The sequence below is a fragment of the Panthera pardus genome, unplaced genomic scaffold (genome assembly GCF_024362965.1).
Source record: "Panthera pardus isolate Hobbes unplaced genomic scaffold, ASM2436296v1 HiC_scaffold_22, whole genome shotgun sequence".
Classification (NCBI taxonomy): Eukaryota; Metazoa; Chordata; class Mammalia; order Carnivora; family Felidae; genus Panthera; species Panthera pardus.
The window spans coordinates 10,245,744-10,263,170 of record NW_026526788.1 but is presented as its reverse complement, the minus strand read 5'-3'; the positions used below and the strand labels follow the sequence as shown (position 1 = coordinate 10,263,170).

The 17,427-nt window shown below is 46.7% G+C and overlaps 2 protein-coding genes across 6 annotated transcripts in view; one reads left to right on the top strand and one right to left on the bottom strand.

Annotated features, from left to right (window-relative positions):
• LOC109248852 (zinc finger protein 37A-like) overlaps positions 1-4,435 on the top strand; it is an 87,804-nt gene extending 83,369 nt beyond the window's left edge. The window contains exon 7 of the mRNA XM_019418895.2: positions 1,691-4,435. The gene's annotated coding sequence lies outside the window, so the exon portion shown is untranslated. The remainder of the gene's footprint in view (positions 1-1,690) is intronic.
• Positions 1-17,427, bottom strand: part of CHRM3 (cholinergic receptor muscarinic 3) — a 521,929-nt gene that overhangs the window by 5,518 nt on the left and 498,984 nt on the right. The gene's annotated exons all lie outside the window — the stretch shown is intronic.

Here is a 17,427-nt window from a genome sequence, read left to right as displayed (position 1 = left end):
ACAGCTCTGAGCCTGGAGCCTGCTTCGGATTCTGTGTCTCCCTCTCTCTGTCCCTCACCCATTCACGCTCTCTCTCTCTCAGGAATAAATAAACATTAAAAAAAAAAAGAAGACGTGGTTTTTATATACAATGGAATCCTACTTGGCAATGAGAAAGAATGAAATCCTGCCATTTGCAGCAATGTGGATGGAACCAGAAGGTATTATGCTGAGTGGAATAAGTCAGAGAAAGACGGATATCATATTTTCACTCATATGTGTAACCTGAGAAACTTAACAGAAGACCATGGGGGAGGGGAAGGGGAAAAATAGTTACAGAGCGGGAGGGAGGCAAACCATAAGAGACTCTTAAATACAGAGAACAAACTGATGGCTGATGGAGGCAGTGGGGGAGAGGGGGAAATGGGGGATGGACCTTGAGGAGGGCGCCTGTTGGGAGGAGCCCTGGGTGTTGTATGTAAGTGATGAATCAAGGGAATCTACCCCCAAAACCAAGAGCACACTATACACACTGTATGTTAGTCACCTTGACAATAAATTATATTAAAAAAAAGGAACATCTGAATAACGCATAGATGAAATCTACCGCACTGCACTAACTGCCAATCATAGGTGATGGAAGGGGTCCTCTTCTTTATTTTCACCTCTCTGGGTTTTATTAGGTGCAGTCAACTCATCCTTATCTCCAGCTTTCTCTCACCGCGGGACGTCTGTATTCGGGAAGCGAGACTTGCTGTTTGGGTACTCTGTTGCATTTACGGTTCCTTCCCAGATCCATTTGCAGAAGATCTGTTTCTTCTCCCTCCACCCGGTTCCCAGCTTCCCATAGGACTCCTAAAGGTGTCTGCCCGTCTTCCCCATCACACTCGCACCCATACGGGTGGATGAGAACGGATCCGTCTCGAACCAGACACCTCAGCTCAACGTCCTGTCTCTGAGGTTTAACAGCCACTTTCTCCCGGGGAGTGGAGGTGCCTGTCCAGTGTCCTCCACTGCATGTGCTCGGATGAGCGTTACTTTTTTCTTCTTCACATCATCACCCGTTGTCATGCATTCCTCTTCTTCCTCACGTACCCCTGCTAATTTTCTACACACTGAGTGGCTTTTATCTCCCCAGCGTCTTCCATTCCAAAGCCTCCTGGACATAGCAGCAAGGTCCACGCTTGAGCTGCATTACAGCGAATGTCATATTCCTCCCTTCTTCCTACTCGCCCTCCCCACCCCAGCCCCTGCTGTGTGCTCTGAATCCCACATATCCTCTGCACCACCTTTCAGAATTCTTAAGAACGCTAAGTCTCTGTCATCGTGTCCCACGGAATTGATCATGTTCTGTACAGTTATTTTCACAGCTTCTGCCATGCTGATTTTCTCATACATCATGATAATGGCCAATAATCCCAGTGCTTTGTATTTGTGCTGATGGCACATCTGTCTTCGTTCATCTTTGTTTCTTCTTGCCAATGTCATGCAGAGGCTGTCTACTATGTGTCTCTCCTTCGGCCATTCTTTTAGAAATGGCCTGTCATCCACAGTATGTAATTTCTGGATGACCATCAATCATGTGGTCCTGACTCCTCTACCTCAGCAATGGGCCTGAAGAACATGCAAACAGGAGCAGCAAGAGTAAATTTAGGGAACTGATATGCGTCCTGGAAAGGGAGGGTAATTCTGTGTTCCTGGGGATTTCTAGGTGCCGGTGACCTATTTATATCCACGCGGAAAACCTGAGAAGCAAGCGTAGAGCGGAGATACGGGGGAAGGAGAGAGATGGCAGGCAGTGCGGAGCACAGAGACGGCATGATCATGATGTCTTCTCAAACCTGGATGGAGCCACTCCTGAGGTCAACCCCTCCTCCTTGACCTTGCAGGATATATATGTGAGCCAACCATTATCTTTGTGGCTGGGGCTACCTGAGATAGCTTGCTGCCGTCTGCAGCCGCAAGGGTCCCAATTAATATAACTGTCACCCTCAACATCAACACTTCTCATTAAGCCACAACTAGCTTTAGGCCATTATGATTGGTGCCACTGAATTCAATGACTCAGGACTCTCCCCTCCATGGGCTTACCCCCAGATGAGATATGGGATATGAATAAAATAGTTTTTAAAAAGCACAAAGTGTTTTAGGCAATGTCATATTGCTCCCCGCAGGTAATCACATTACGTTTGTAAAAATTCAAGAGCAAATTAATTTGCTCAGTCGACCCATGTTGATGAAGAAACACGTAGGAATTTAAAAAATATGCCTGAGATCAATTCTTCTTGTTTGGCTCACTTCATCCTGGGAATCTGTGGCGCACCACAAGTTGTATAATATTCCATTCTAATTATACTTTGTTGGAACACAGGATATAAAAGAAACCAGAATTGAGAGAAGACACCCATGCATAGGACTATGTCTCTATCCCGGGCTCATTAAATACTCGTTCTGGTGCTGCTGGAGTCTATGGGCTTCTTGATTAATCACTAGAAACCCTGTGAATCACAAACTATCAGGCGATCTTTGACTTAAGTTCTTTGGCATATCTACCAGCGGCCATTGTTCTCTTTATAATTCAATGCTAATTCAATATCTAATATCCCTTAAAAGTTTCAGATATGTGCTTTTTCTTATTTTAAAAATATTCTAGTCTCTGTCCATCATACCATGGATATAGATTATGAACTGAGCAAAAATTTTACTGTTGCGAAAGAGCCATTCACAGAGAATAACCTGTAGTTACGTGCTCTCCCCCCTTGTGATACAACATCGAAAGGACAGTAATTAAAAGCTAATGGTTAATAATCATGTATTCACTCCCGAAAAATACACTTGTTTCCTTCTGATATCTTCATATGTGAAAGTGAAAAAGAAGAATGTGAATCTGGTGCGTGAACAGGTCACTGAGGAGAAGAAAGCCTTTCAAATGGGAGATGGAAAGTAGTGAGCAAAGCAAATTACGAGCGAAAACCTGTTATGACTTCTGGCTCTGAGAGGGAGAAATGTCTAGGAAATCATGCTTGCTCATCTGAAGCCACCACATAATGAGATGCACTAACTGCACTTCTCTCAATAAATATGATGCTGTTGTTATCAGTAATAACTTTTCCCTGGAAGGCAGCCAAAGGTAGTTGAAGAAGCATGGTCTTCAGAGCCTGTTTGATTTGGGTTTGAGTTCTGGGCTGGCTGAGAAGGAGTACAAACTTGGCAGAATGCCTGGCTTCTCTGAGACACATTTCCTCCTCTGTCAAGAGGGCTTCCCTAGATGGAACCACAAAGGACCCCAGAGAACGAAGACCATCTTGAGAGAGAAGAACAAAGCTAGAGGCAACACAATCCCTGATTTAAAAATACATCACAAAGTTGTAGTAATTAAAGGAGGATGACACGGCCTGAAGACAGACATACTGACCCAGGTAAGCAGAAAGAGCTCAGAATGCCAAGGACACACAATGAGGAAAGGACAGTCTCTTCCACAAACGATGCTGGGAAAACTGGATGGCCACGTGCAAAAGAATGAAACTGGACCCCAGTCTTATGCCATGCACAAAAGTCAACACAAAACAGATGAAAGCCTTATTGCACATAAGACCTGAAACTATAAAACTCCTAGGAGAAAACAGAGGATGGGCTTCATGACACTGTCCTTGGCAATGATTTCTGGGTATTTATCCAAAAGAACCGAAATTAGCATCTTGAAGCGCTTCAAGCCCTTACTCCAAGCCTTACTTCCTTACCACTGGCCCTTACTTCCTTGTTCATGTAGCACTACTAACAATCGCCAAGATACAGAAACAAACTAAACATCTATGGATGGATGAAGGGATGAAGAAAGTATGGGGGGTACGTAGAGCGGCATAGTTTTCAGCCTTAAAAAAGGAAATGATGCAATATGTGACAGCACAATGAGCCTTGAGGACATTATGCTGAGTGAACTAAGCCAGTCACAGAAGGACGAACACTGCGTTACTCATATGAGGCGTCGGAAATAGCAGAACTCGTAGAAGCAGACAGCAGATTAGCCATGGCGGGTGCAGGGGGAGAGAGGGAATGAGGAGTTGCTATTCAATGGGGCACACGTTATGCAAGATGAATGAGTGCTGGCGACCTTCTGCACAACACGGTGTCTGCAGTTAACGACACTGCAGCCCGCACTTAACATTGTCTTAAGGGGGGGGGGGGGCGCCTGGGTGGCTCAGTTGGTTAAGCGTCCAGCTCTTGACTTCATGATCTCGCAGTTCATGAGTTCTAGCCCCACGTCGGGCTCTGTGCTGACAGTGTGGAGCCAGCTTGGGATTCCCTCTCTCTCCCTCTCTCTATCTCTCTCCCTCTCCCTCACTCATGTGCTCTGTTTCTCTCTCTCTCTCAAAATAAATATACTTAAAAAAATTTTTTAAGGAGGTCGATCTCATGTTAAGGGTTCTTATCAGAATAAAAACAAACAAAAACCCTGGCCACCGCCTGCTCTCTGTGGGTTATGAAGAGGGTAAGAAACATGGTGTGACAGGCTAATTCTCGGAAGTATTAACTGATATGCTGCCTGCTTTCCACTAACGCCAACTTCTCGTGTCCTCAGTGCTGGGTTGTGACCGCAGGAATACAAGGAGAAAGAAATCAGACCATGCTCAAAGTGTGCTTTTAAAAGCAGACTTCAAATACTCTGGTAGAGGGGCGCCAGGGTGGCTCAGTCGGTTGAGCATCGGACTCTTGATTTCGGCTCAGGTCATGATCTCACACTTTGTGAGATGGATCCCGGAGTCGGGCTCTGTGCTGTCAGCTCGGAACCTGCTTGAGATTCTCTCTCTCACCCTCTGTATACCCCTTCCCTGCTTGTGCTCTGTTTCTCCCTCAAAAATCAATAAACATTAGAAAAACTTTAAAAAAGAAATACTCTGGCTGAAACAGGGCTTTAGGGATAAGTTCTTTTTATCTATAAGCATTTAAGTCTTTGGGCACCAGGGAATGGTGTACTGGCCTAATCAAATACGAAAGATCCCTCCTCACCCCGTTAAATCTAAGTAGATGGACAAAACGACCACAAAAAGTGATTCAGCAGGATCATGGAAAAAATACGTACCCCATGAGCCAGCAATTTAAGTTCTAAGTATCTGTCCTCTAGAAAATCTTGCATATATTCAAGGAGATGTGCATAGGATGTTTGCTGAAGCATTTGTTGGCATGACAACAATTAGGAAAAAAAGAACATCAGTTTGAGAGTGGATTAACAAAATTTGGTAATACATAAAAGGGAATACAGCAAATAAAAGTTTATCTATCTATGATCTATCAATTTAAAAAATTTTAAATGTTTATTTATTTATTTTGAGAGAGCAAGCTGGGGAGGGGCAGAGAGACGGAGAGAGAGAGAGAGAGAGAGAGAGCGAGAGAGGAGAGAGAGAGAGAGAGAGAGGAGAGGAGAGAAAGAATCCCAAGCAGGTTCCACACCATCAGAGCCCAATGTGGGGCTCGAACTCATAAACTGTGAGATCATGACCTGAGCTGAAACCAAGAGCTGGATGCTTAACCGACTAAGCCACGCAGGTGCCCCTCATCTATCTATTTAAACATAAGATCTGAAGCTCTAATTCTAGAAGAAAACAGGATAAGTGAGCTTCATGACCTTGGTCATGGTGATGATTTCATGGCTGGATATATACGAATATAGTTCTAAAAGCTCTAAAAATATATTGTTGAGTAGGAAAAAAATGCGTGTGGGGTGATGAATAAACATGATATGATTCAGGTACCAATAAAACATATACAAAAATAGTATGTACCTTATATAGATGCTTATATGTTTAAAATTGTCATAAAAAGACAGAAAGATGCAAATCCCATAGTAGCAGTGATGTCTCAGTTGGGGAAGACGATGAGGGTGCGGGTGATGGACAAAGAGGACTTCAGCCTAATCTGTAACGTTCCTAATGGGAAAAGTATGCGTTTCCAAAGCCAGAGGGAGGCAGGGAAGAGAGTAAAGACGGGAAGATGCTGGAATTTTCCGCCCGCCACCCTGGTGTTGGTTCTCCGTGAGGAGAGGGTCAGGAAAAACCAGGTCTGAGGATGCTGGTGATGCAGGGGTCACGGGGGGCCGCACACGCTCCCTGCCTGGCGCCCGGTGGGAGGTAGGGGGGCGTCTCTGCCTCTGGGTCACGAGGGTCTGCGACAGCCTGCACGCACTTGGAGCGGCTGGTCCCTCGGCCTCACAACTCCAGAGCTCAGCTCAGGCCGGCTGACACCCGGGATCTCAGCTTTTAACACCCCGACCCGGGAACCCTGCCACCAGCCGAAATGGCAAATGGGTGTTGTAAGCTGCTGTGTGGCGATTCCCCATGCCGAATGGGGCGTGAAAACGGAGATTGCAGTTATATACAGATGAGATTCCTTGCTGGCACGGGGCAGCATTCGTGGGTGGAAAAGGTAATACCCACGTTATACGTGAATAGTTAACGTCCTATCTGACACGTGGCAAACCCCAGTTCTCCAGTCAGTCGTGCACCCTGTCTCCCCACGGCTGCGGGGGGCCCTTCTCCCATTTGTTCCTCCGTGGGAACATCCACAGGGGCCATGCATCTTCACAGCACACTGTCTTCTATCCCCAGCCAGGGGAGTGATTTCCAGTGCCCCCAGTCCATCCACAGCGAGCTGTACCCATGGGATCTAGTAAGGGGGTGTCCGTATGTGGCCAGGAAACAAGATCTCCTCCTCCTCCTCCAACTTTCACTCAGGTACAGGTACCTGAGACATCTTCCATAACCTTCTTCCTGGCCCCCTGTGCCAGATCCGTCTTCTTAAAAGCACCCTCGTGCTCTCGGAGGTTCAGCGATGGAAGTCTTGTTGGTATGACATCAGAGAAACCGATCAGAAGGTCCTAAGGGCTTCCATAAGGACTATCTAAAAAGACTTATTAGACATGAAGTCACCTACTCTCTTTCCGTACATACCCCTGCCATTCAGAAGTAACATGTAACTTGCTAAGAACCAGGGGTCCTGGGTAAGATCCAAATGAAACGATGATAAACGTGGGGCTCCTGTTTAAGGCCTTTCCCCGAGGAGGGGATGTGATTTCGAGGCTCGGCACTCTTTCTCATCCTGACTCAACAGCCTACACGCTGTGGAGCTTGTCCATCAAAAGCCTACATGCTCTAGGGCTTATTTCGAATCAAGGAAGTTCCTAATCTATGGTCACTGAACTGATGTCCACTGGTGAAGACACCTGAGGGAAGCCCCGCCTTCTCATGCTCGGGAAGGAACAGGTGGCGAGAGCAGAGATCCCTGCAAGCAGAAGGTCTAGGAACGCAGGCTGCCCAAGGGCAAAGGGGTGGTGAGGCAGGAACAGAACAGGGATCCAGAGATTTCCGACCCGTCGGGTGGGAGCCGGGGCCCGTGGGGGTTGGTGGGACATTCAGGGCATTGCTATGGAAGTGTTCCAGCCTGCAGACCTCAGGCGAGGCATTCAAAAACGAGCACGATCCTGCCAGTGGGTGGGGACACGAAGTCCTCCTCCACGATTCTGGGAGGAACGCCCTATCCTTCCACGTGGATTAGTGACATCTGTGCATATATAGGTTGGTTCCCGATTTCACCTCTGAGTGTATATTTTTCCAGACCATCTTCTCCACGTTGTATTTACGAGCACATACAGAACTGCTTTGCTGAGTTTTTCAAAACAGAAACCAGAAACCAATCAGTGGGCCAACCGGGGAATAAAAAAGAAAAGACACAGAATTGAACAGGGCATATCAGAACACATGATAACTGTAAGTACTGTTTCTGAAGACTTCTTTTTAGGACACACATATTCACATACACAGGTATGACATAAAATGTAATTTGTACTGTCGGTCCTGGTCAGCAATGTTTGAAAGTCACTGCAGCGGATAGTCTGGCCTCTTTTATTAGTATTTAAAATGAAAAATTGGAACAAAATGTGAACTATTTGAGAGTGCCAAGAGTTGAAAGTAACATTATGAGAAATTTAATCCCCCTAAGTTATGGGAAAAGGTTTTGGGATTATAAATCTGTAAACTACCTAGATGACGTTTTAAAAACTTAAAAAATGTAAATATCCAATATGAAAACACGTGTAAAAGTGCTTAGAGACACCTAAAAGGCCAATGTAAATGTGAGGCATTTTTTAAATGAATTCCAAGAGACAAAGTCATTTCATTTCCTCTAAGCCATCGTGAAAAAAAAGGATTGGGGGCTGTCAATTTTTAAACCTCCTGAAATGATTAAAAATGTGTAAATTAACTTTTTCTAGAAGTTTAATTCCACTTCTGTTGTTGTTATAACTATTACCATTACTATTATTATTATTAAATCACGAAGGGCCAAGGGAAAAAACCAAAAATACCTTTGCAGTTCACAACCATGCTTTTTTCTAAGATCAACTATTCAGCCCTTCCTCCACATTCAGCATCAAGTACGCATCACTTCTCAGGGTTTGCTGTGGGTCTCTCCTCCCCTTCTTTGTTCAGAGGGTCTCTGTGTCCTTATTCACCAGTCTTCAACGAAAAGGACTTTCCCCAACGCTACGTTGTTCAGATGACAGGCAATTCCAGAGCCGGCCACTAGGTGGCGAAGCAGACCCGGAGAAGCGGCTCGGCGGGCGGGCGCGAGGCTGCAGCCCTTCTCCCCAGGCCGGTGAGCGGGAACCTCCACGCGGCTCAGTCATGCGGTGCGTGGAGAGACAGCCAAAGGGTCAACAAACCCTCCGCAGTCAAACGTGTCTTTAAAGGGAATCAAACCTTTGCAGACTCGCACAGTCAGAACCAAACTTTGTGAACCCAGCTCTTGTTTCGAGCTGCCAGGAGGAAAGTCGTGCCCTAATATGGTGCAATTGCTCCCGTTGCGAACAGAACATTCCGGAATGCCAAAATGGGAATAAAACGCCACTTCAAAAAGAGAAAGCTTGTTTTTGAAAAGTCGATGGATCATGCCGCCTCCCTTGGTTGCTGCCTTTCATAGGTTTTATGCCATTTGACAACAAAAAGGAAGGCTGCTTGGCAAAGTATTGGCCTCACTACTGTCTATGCACAACAGCTGGCTGCTGAAATAACACGGTGGAGCCTCAAAAACAAACGTCTACATTGGACTAATTATCTGCACCAGCACTCTCGAGCCGCACACCTTTTGTTATTAGAATTTTTAGAGCAACAGCAAGAAGTAGAAAACAAAGCTCAGAGGCGCTCACTCCCTATCCCTTTACTTACTCGCTTCCGAGGGAAAAGAGAGAAAGAGGGGCCAGCCGGATTCTGTTCTCCTGCAAACCTTCAGGATCTAGGATTTACTTCTTATTTTCTCGATATTCTGAAAACTTACTGTTACTTCTTTTGAATACGGTGTATGCGTTTGTGATGGGTGAGGAATCGTGTCTGTAAACTGCAGAGCTAATGCACTCAGAGAAATAACTCTGATGAAAAATCTAGTCAAAACAGACTTGTGGACTACATATTTTTTTAAATAAAAAATTTTAATGTTTATTATTTATTTTTGAGACAGGGAGACAGAGTATGAGCAAGGGAGGGGCAGAGAGAGAGAGGGAGACACAGAATCCGAAGCAGGCTCCAGGCTCCGAGCTGTCAGCACAGAGCCTGACGCGGGGCTCGAACTCACGAGATCATGACCTGAGCTGAAGTCGGATGCTTAACCACCTGAGTCACCCAGGCGTCCCTGGACTACATGTTTCTAACGTGTCCATTTATATACTGATAGGACACCTGGCAAAGAATGTTCTTTTGACTTCACATTTATGTTTTTTGATTGCTTTCAGTTAGACTAGTTATGATTTTTTTCAAGGTCCGTATTTATCAGAGTATCTATTTTTGTAGCTGGACATATTTCATAGATCTGATTTCCTTTGAAACTTCAGCCGATTTGCACCTCCCCATCCCCACGTGACGGAAGACTGTTTGCAAAGAAGTAGCAGTTACTTGGGGGCGTGCACATAAGGGGAGACTGAGTCCGGCCCGATCCCGTTAGGTCAGCAAACATACCCCTTCTGCCAGGTGGGCAATCTCCTGAGCGCTCTGATCCTGCTTCCTTAACTATAAAATGAGGATTATCCTACTTGAGGATTGGATAGAATGTGTAGAGAACATTTAGCATAGCCTGACGGGTCCACAGCAGTTTCTTGAGAATGGTTAAGACTATTAAGTTTCTGTGATTGTTCAATTTTACAGAATGGTTTTTTCAAGGCTAAACGAGAGCCAGCCTCTGTGGAGTTCTAAACCCAGGGTGACTCTGCCCTCGGGGGACGTTTGGTAATGTCTGGACACATTCTTCTTGTCACAACTTGGGGAGAATGTGTGTAGCAGGGGCGGTGGGGGGGGGGGGGCAGAAACGCCGATAAATATCCTACAGCACAGCCCCCGATGACAAAATTATCTGGCCCCAGAGGTCTGTCATCCAGAGGCAGAGAAACTCCCGTGTATAGACAGATAATAGAGATCCAGAAAAATGGATCCAGTGCCTGGAAAACGTCCTGGCACCCATGAACCTGGCAAGCCGGTTGGCAAAGTCTCTTCAAGAATCAGCTCACGGGGCGCCTGGGTGGCTCAGGTGGTTAAGTGTCTGACTTCGGCTCAGGTCATGATCTCACGGTTGGTGGGTTCGAGCCCCGCGTCGGGCTCTGTGCTGACAGCTCAGGACCTGGAGTCTGCTTTGGATTCTGTGTCTTCCTCTCTCTCTGCCCCCACTCGTGCTCAGTCTCTCTCTCTCTCTCTCTCTCTCTCTCTCTCAAATAAATAAAACGTTAAAAAAAAAAAGAATCAGCTCACATCTAATTCCTCTGGAAATCCCACTCCCCACCTATGGGAATCAATCTTGTCATCATTTGATCAACCCTTCAGTCATCATCTGAGACAGTCTGTGCGTTTGAGCGCTTACTGTGGCCTTGGACAGGGGACAGGGTTCTTGCTCCCCAGAAACCACTCCTTAGGGACACCGTTAGCTACGGTGAATTGCCACAGGAGAAGGAGTCTGGTGAATAACCAGCTTTGCTGGAGTCGGCAGGGGTATTTGGCGAGTCTTGAGAAATAAAACCCCAGGCTGCCAAGCAGGAAACAAAGAGCACAGCATTCCAGGTAGAGGGAACAGCCTCTGCAGGGCGTAGCCGGCCGCCCTACAGGCTCCCGTCCCTCCCAGCACAGTGTGTTTTAGTTTTTCTCCCTCAATTCACCGCAGGGGAGGCGCCTCGAGGGAAGGTTCCTGCTTCTCCCACTCGCCGTTTTACTCGGAGATCTTCACGACTTCTTTTGCACAGCAGACCCAGAACTGTGGCCTGAGCTCCCGCGTCCCTGGCATCAACGCAGCCGCACTTAGGACAGAAGTGCTGATAACAGAAGGGCCCGAGGAGGTGCGGGCGCCCAGAGTAAACGGCGGTGGCAGGGAGGCAGAGACCGAGGTCGCATCTGATGAGAGCCCACTGGAAGGGAAGGAGCACCGCGGGCTCCTCCAGAGGCGGCCGCAGGGGGAGGTGGAGAGATCGCCTAGTGCCCTTGGGCTGGGCTGGTCCAAGAAGATAAGAATTCGGTGGCACCCGTGACTCGGGACAGAAAGGAGGTGTGGCTGGGAGAGAGGAGTCCCCATCGTCAAGGGCCTGCCTCAGCCTCTTCCACGGCAGAGAGAGGGAGAGAGAGAGAGGGGTTCTCAACCACCCTGTCCCTCCAGATGTCCCTCCGTGGGGGGCACAGGGCAAAGACAGGCTTGCCTGGGGGAAAGAGCCACACGGAAAACACCACCTTCTTGTCATCGTTCTCCGCTGCCCCCTATGCACTCTGGCCCTCACACTGGTGACCCTGGACCCACACCCTGTGCTGGGAGTCCTGTGAGGCGATTGTCCAGGTTTGGGTGCTGCCTTGTCATTGCCTCAGTATCCGCACCAGAAAATGAGCAGGGGTAACACCACGTGGCTGTTAGGCACATTCAAGGAGATAACAGAGAAAGCGGGGGGCACAACCGTCATCACTCAATAGGCGTTTATTAAAAAAATTTTTTTTAAATGTTTATTTATTTTTGAGACAGAGAGAGACAGAGCATGAAGCAGGGGACGGGGGTGTCAGAGAGAGGGAGACACAGAACCTGAAGCAGGCTCCAGGCTCTGAGCTGGCAGCACAGACATGGGGCTCAAACCTGCGAACCGTGAGATCATGACCTGAGCCGAGTCAGGCACTTAACTAACTGAGCCGCCCAGGCGCCCCTCAGGAAGCGTTTTATAAGAAGGTGTCGGTCCTCTCTTGCCTGCTATGTGATCACGCCCAGAGCTGGAGTCCCTGGGACGTACCTGGGCCTTCCCCGGTCAGAGATTTGACACATCGCTTTTTGTTTCCACGGATCTTCATCCTCCTGACAGGTTGTAAGCCTCTTGGGGGCAATGAGCAAAGGCATTTTTATCCTTACTTTTTGAGTTTCCAAGTCTGTCTTAGAATTCACAACTCTGATAGGAGGAAAGCGGCCCCTTGGTGGTAACATGTTCAGTAGATTGACCCTTAAGGCATATGGTTTTATTAATAATGTTCACTTTTGGGGCGCCCGGGTGGGTGGTTCAGTAGGCTGAGCATCCGACTCTTGATTTCAGCTCAGGTCATGATTCCAGGGTCATGGGATCGAGCCCCACGTCAGGCTCTGTGCTGAGTGTGGAGCCTGCTTGGGATTCTCTCTCTCTCTCTCTCTCTCTCTCTCTCTTTCTCTCTCCCTCTGCTCCTCTCCCTCTCTCTCTCTCTCAAAATAAATAAAATGAAAAAAGTAATACTCACTTTTTCTTATAAAAGCAAATCAGGCAAGAGAAAGATAGAGTACTTGTGATTCCTCCTTGAAAGCAAAAACCCCTCAAGGTTCAAATGAATTCTACTGAAGAAGAGGAAAAATGGAGAACAGGGAGAATTAATCTCCAGTAACAGGAAAAAAAAAAAAAATGAACACACTGGCGAGGTAGCTTTGGTACGATCGGCGAAGAATTTACACACGGCCGAGATATTAAAAGGCTTTGCGGGAAGGAGAAAAAATGGTGGAAATGTAAGCAAGACCCCACAATTTTATTTTGCCTTCTATTGTCCTTTGGGGGACACGCCTTCTTGGTTCCTTTCTCGTGATTTTAAAGACAAACACCACGATGACCCCAGGGGCTGCGGGTTTTGATCTCAGTTTCCCTTCCAGTGCTGCCATCGATAACATCTGTCCTCCAGGGACCCGGGCTCTTGCAAGTGAGCGTGTATTAACCCCTGCAGCCTTATAATCATCCCATGAGGTGGGGACGGTCAGGCCTCCCGCCTGCAGCGTGAAGAAGCCGGTGCACTGAGTGCCGTAGAGACCTGCCCCGGGTCCCGCAGCTAGCCGCGGCCGGCTCCCCGTCTTTTCCTAACTTCTACCCTGGTGGCACATCCACCAGGCCCATTGCCAAGCAACACCCAAATGTATGAAGCACCCATGCAGGCCTCTTGCCCCGCCTCTCTCACGCCCATGCCCTAGAGGTAACCACTGGCAACAGTTCACTTGTTAAGTGAATACTTGGTAGAGGAATGGATATGTCCTTCCAAAATCACATATGTACGTGTTTAAGCACTCCCTGTGTGCCAGGCACCGTTCTCTATGTTTAAACACATATTAAGCCATTTAATCCTCACGACAATTCTGTGAGTTAAGAGTCTTTCATTTAATGGCCAGATGAGGAAACAAGAGGCACAGAGAGGTTAAGTCACTGGGCCAGGGTCACACAGCTTGTAGGCTGCAGAGATAAGATTTGCACGAAGGATGAAGGCCGTCTAACCCAAGGCATTGCTCCCAACCAGCCAATGTGTATTATGCTGTCTACCTTGCTTTTTTTTCATTTAACGGTATATTGTGGACATCTTTCTCCTTCAGTGCCAATAAATCTACGTCACGCATGCCTAAAAGGCACCCGGTACCATAAAGAGGGACGGACCAGGATTTGTTAATTAGCACGTTATGTCCTGGACTCCAGCAGGTTTTCACGGCGGGAGAGCGTATGAGACACAGCGTCCCCTGACGATTCCTCCTCCTTTTAAGTGACATGATGCCGAGTCAGCGTGAGCGTGGCCAATGCGAATCTCTGAGAACCTCCAAACAAGAAAATGACCGGTTTCCAGACTCCTGTTCCGCACTTGCTCTACTGAAATTCTAGTAAGAAGGCAGAGGGCCATGTCTCCACGTCCTCGGCAGCTGGCCCACATCACAAAGCCGTGTAGAAGTCAAACAAATGAAGAGATACGAAAGGACTGTGATGGAGAAGATGTGGTGGTGGGGGGTCAACCCTTCTCTTAAAACACTACCCGCCAAGAACGCTCACAGATTTTGATGAAAGAAAATGGACACTAAACTCTCAAACTATGGTAAAGTATAAAAAAGTGACTGTTCAAAGCACTACGCATCTGGTAAAATGAAACAATGAGAGCAGAAACTGTGAGATTTAAATAAAATAATAAAATGTATATTTTGGCACAGCCCTCACAATTAAATATTAGAAAACAATGATCTCTTGTTTTGAATTTCCTGAAACCAAATGGAAAGTAAAGCTCATATCACTATTAATTCTGGCTCCACAGGATTAAAAACAAAGGGCAAAGGAATAAGGTTGAACCGGTCTAACAAAACAGTGCAAATCCTTATTCTAAAACCGCACAGGAGTATGAATGCAAACATTAAATACCAGAAGTATGAAATTAATAAAATGAAAAGATTTATCAGACAGAAAAGAAGAAATTATACTGAGGATTCGGAATAAACACAAACAAAAAAATAATCATGGGCAGAATACTGAGGTTTGGTGCCTGGAATTATTTTTAGAAATCCCCATCAAACTGCCCTTCCTCTGGGCGATTTGGCACTTGCTGTCGGGGCTTCACTGAGGGGCCGTGGCACGGGGGGTCCCTGCCCCGATGAGCTCAGAAGTGTCACATCTCCCCACCTGCCTCTGAACTCCAGAGGGCAAGGAATGGCACTAACATGCATATGTAACCCAGCAAGGGCATGATTCGGAGCTGGATCCACATGATCGTATACCGCGAACACCCAGGTTGCCTGGGCGGGTGGCTTCACCCTCCGAGGCTTGTGTTTTCCTTTCCCGAGATAAGAAAGTTTAAGCTTCTGATGCAGTGGCCACGATGTGACGTCTCTGTCTGTGGTAGATAATTTTTTAAAGGTTATTTATTTTGAGACAGGGACACTGGGAGTATGAAAGGGGCAGAGAGAGAGAGAGAGAGAGAGAGAGAGAGAGAGAGAGAGAGAGAGAATCCCAAGCTGGTTCTGCACTGTCAGTGCAGATCCTGACGTGGGGTTCAAACTCACAAATGGTGAGGTCATGACCTGAGCTGCAATCAAGAGTTGGACACTTAGCTGAGCCACCCAGACGTCTGTGTGGTAGATATTAACTGTATCTCACTGTTGATCTGCGAAGCAGCGAATGCTTCATAGAACTAATAATATACCACAACGGAGTGGCCATGCTTCTGTGAAGGACAAATTTATCAATGGCCAAATCCCAGACCCAAATGATTTTAAAGCCTTTATGATGTCGGCGATTCGACACGCCACATCACATTAATATTGGAGACTGAACTGCACATTGCACAGAGCTGTGCAGAATGCGGGATCGTTATGCTTCAGCAGGTGCAACATGACCCATGACATAACCAATTCTGTAATAACTGGTCATACTGTCATCTATCGAGCACCTATCTCATATATGGCACATATATTATGTATATATTCAAAGTATATATTCATTAGGGCAAATCCTTAGAGTAATTCTATAAGGTGGATATTCTTAACATTTTATGTTTGAGAAAACAGAGCCTCAGGGGTTAAGAATTTGCCCAAGAGACATCGGACGTGTCCAATGGGATTATAGACTTTGTGTGTCAGACACTAAACCACAGTCTCCATGGTTTGCTTAACCTACTCTACCAATGGGGTCTTCTTGTAATTGGCATGAAGCACATCGTTAATGTTGTGTTCATACATTGCTAGTTCGAGAATCGATTCCTCTTTCTCTGTAATAGATGAAGCAGGAAACGGTACGTGGGAGAATCCCAGAATTACAGGGGCAGGCCCTTCCCGAGTTTAAATTTGTACTCTTTGATGCAAGCGTGTCTTATTCATTCTTACCCCCCTCATTATGAGTTATTTTCTCTGGCAGAACCGTATTTTAGAATTGGTTACGTCTCTGACACAGGCTCAGCATATCCTAGTCTGGGACCGAGGGCTGAAATGCCACCTCCATGAGCCACTGATACAGTGACGGGACTGGCTCCCAGTTAGCAGCTGCCCCTGAACACGACAAAGTACTTCGTTGTTCTCCATTGCCGGTGGAGCCTGGTTCAACCAGTCTGCACAGCCTTCGGTAGAGCTGTACGCGGAGGTGAAGTGAGTTCGCGGGGCAGTTGTTACATGACAGAGGAAGCCACCCTAAGATTCCTTCCCTGGCCTGCCAGACTCGGGAACCTGGACTAATGACAATTAATCATTCGGGGAAGCTGATTAACGCCCTGCTTGTCTTCTCTGTGAAGGCAGCGACACTTGCATCAGAACAGATCGCTTTATCCAGTCTATTTCTTGTTGCTGTTACTATTGACACATGAATGTTGGTGTCAGAACGCATTTGTCTCCAGAGGAGAACACCACAGTGACCGTGAGCACCACCGCCTTGATGATAAGAAACCCTTTCCACTCCAAAAACAGGCTGTGAAAGAAAAGGCTTTCTATACGAGTTGATATTTCAATATATTCCAATCAGGGGCAGATACAGACTTTGTGGAGACTGAAGCTTCTACAAGTTTATTGTCCCCCTTTAAGAAAATGCATACGAAATTAAGAGTATAAGATGCCATCACTCTCCTCTCCCCCAGAGGCTTGCATAAAGGGAAAGAGCTTGCCGTTTTAGCTTTACTAGCTTCACAGTAAATTTTCTCCCAATTCCAACAAAAATTCAGACGATTATGATTGAGGAACTTAAAGTTTTTAAAACTCTATATGCAACTCACTCAATATGTGTATCTGTAGACTTAGAGGTAATGAAGTCTTCAAAAACACCTCAACGTGGGGCGCCTGGGTGGCTCAGTCGGTTAAGCATCTGACTTCGGCTCAGGTCATGATCTCGCGGTCCGTGAGTTCGAGCCCCGCATCAGGCTCTGTGCTGACAGCTCAGAGCCTGGAGCCTGTTTCTGATTCTGTGTCTCCCTGTCTCTCTGACCCCCCCCCCCCCCCGCCCCGTTCATGCCGTCTCTCCCTGTCTCAAAAATAAATAAACATTAAAAAAAAAATTAAAAAAAAAAAACACCTCAACAAGCAAATGCAAATACAATGGCTGGAAATTCTGATGCTGTGCAGAAGGAAATTGGAGTTGGCCCACGTGTGATGTATTCCAATGAATTAGGTTTGAGAACGTTTAATTAGCTTCTAAAGTTAAGAACCCATGAGATCCCACTGTAT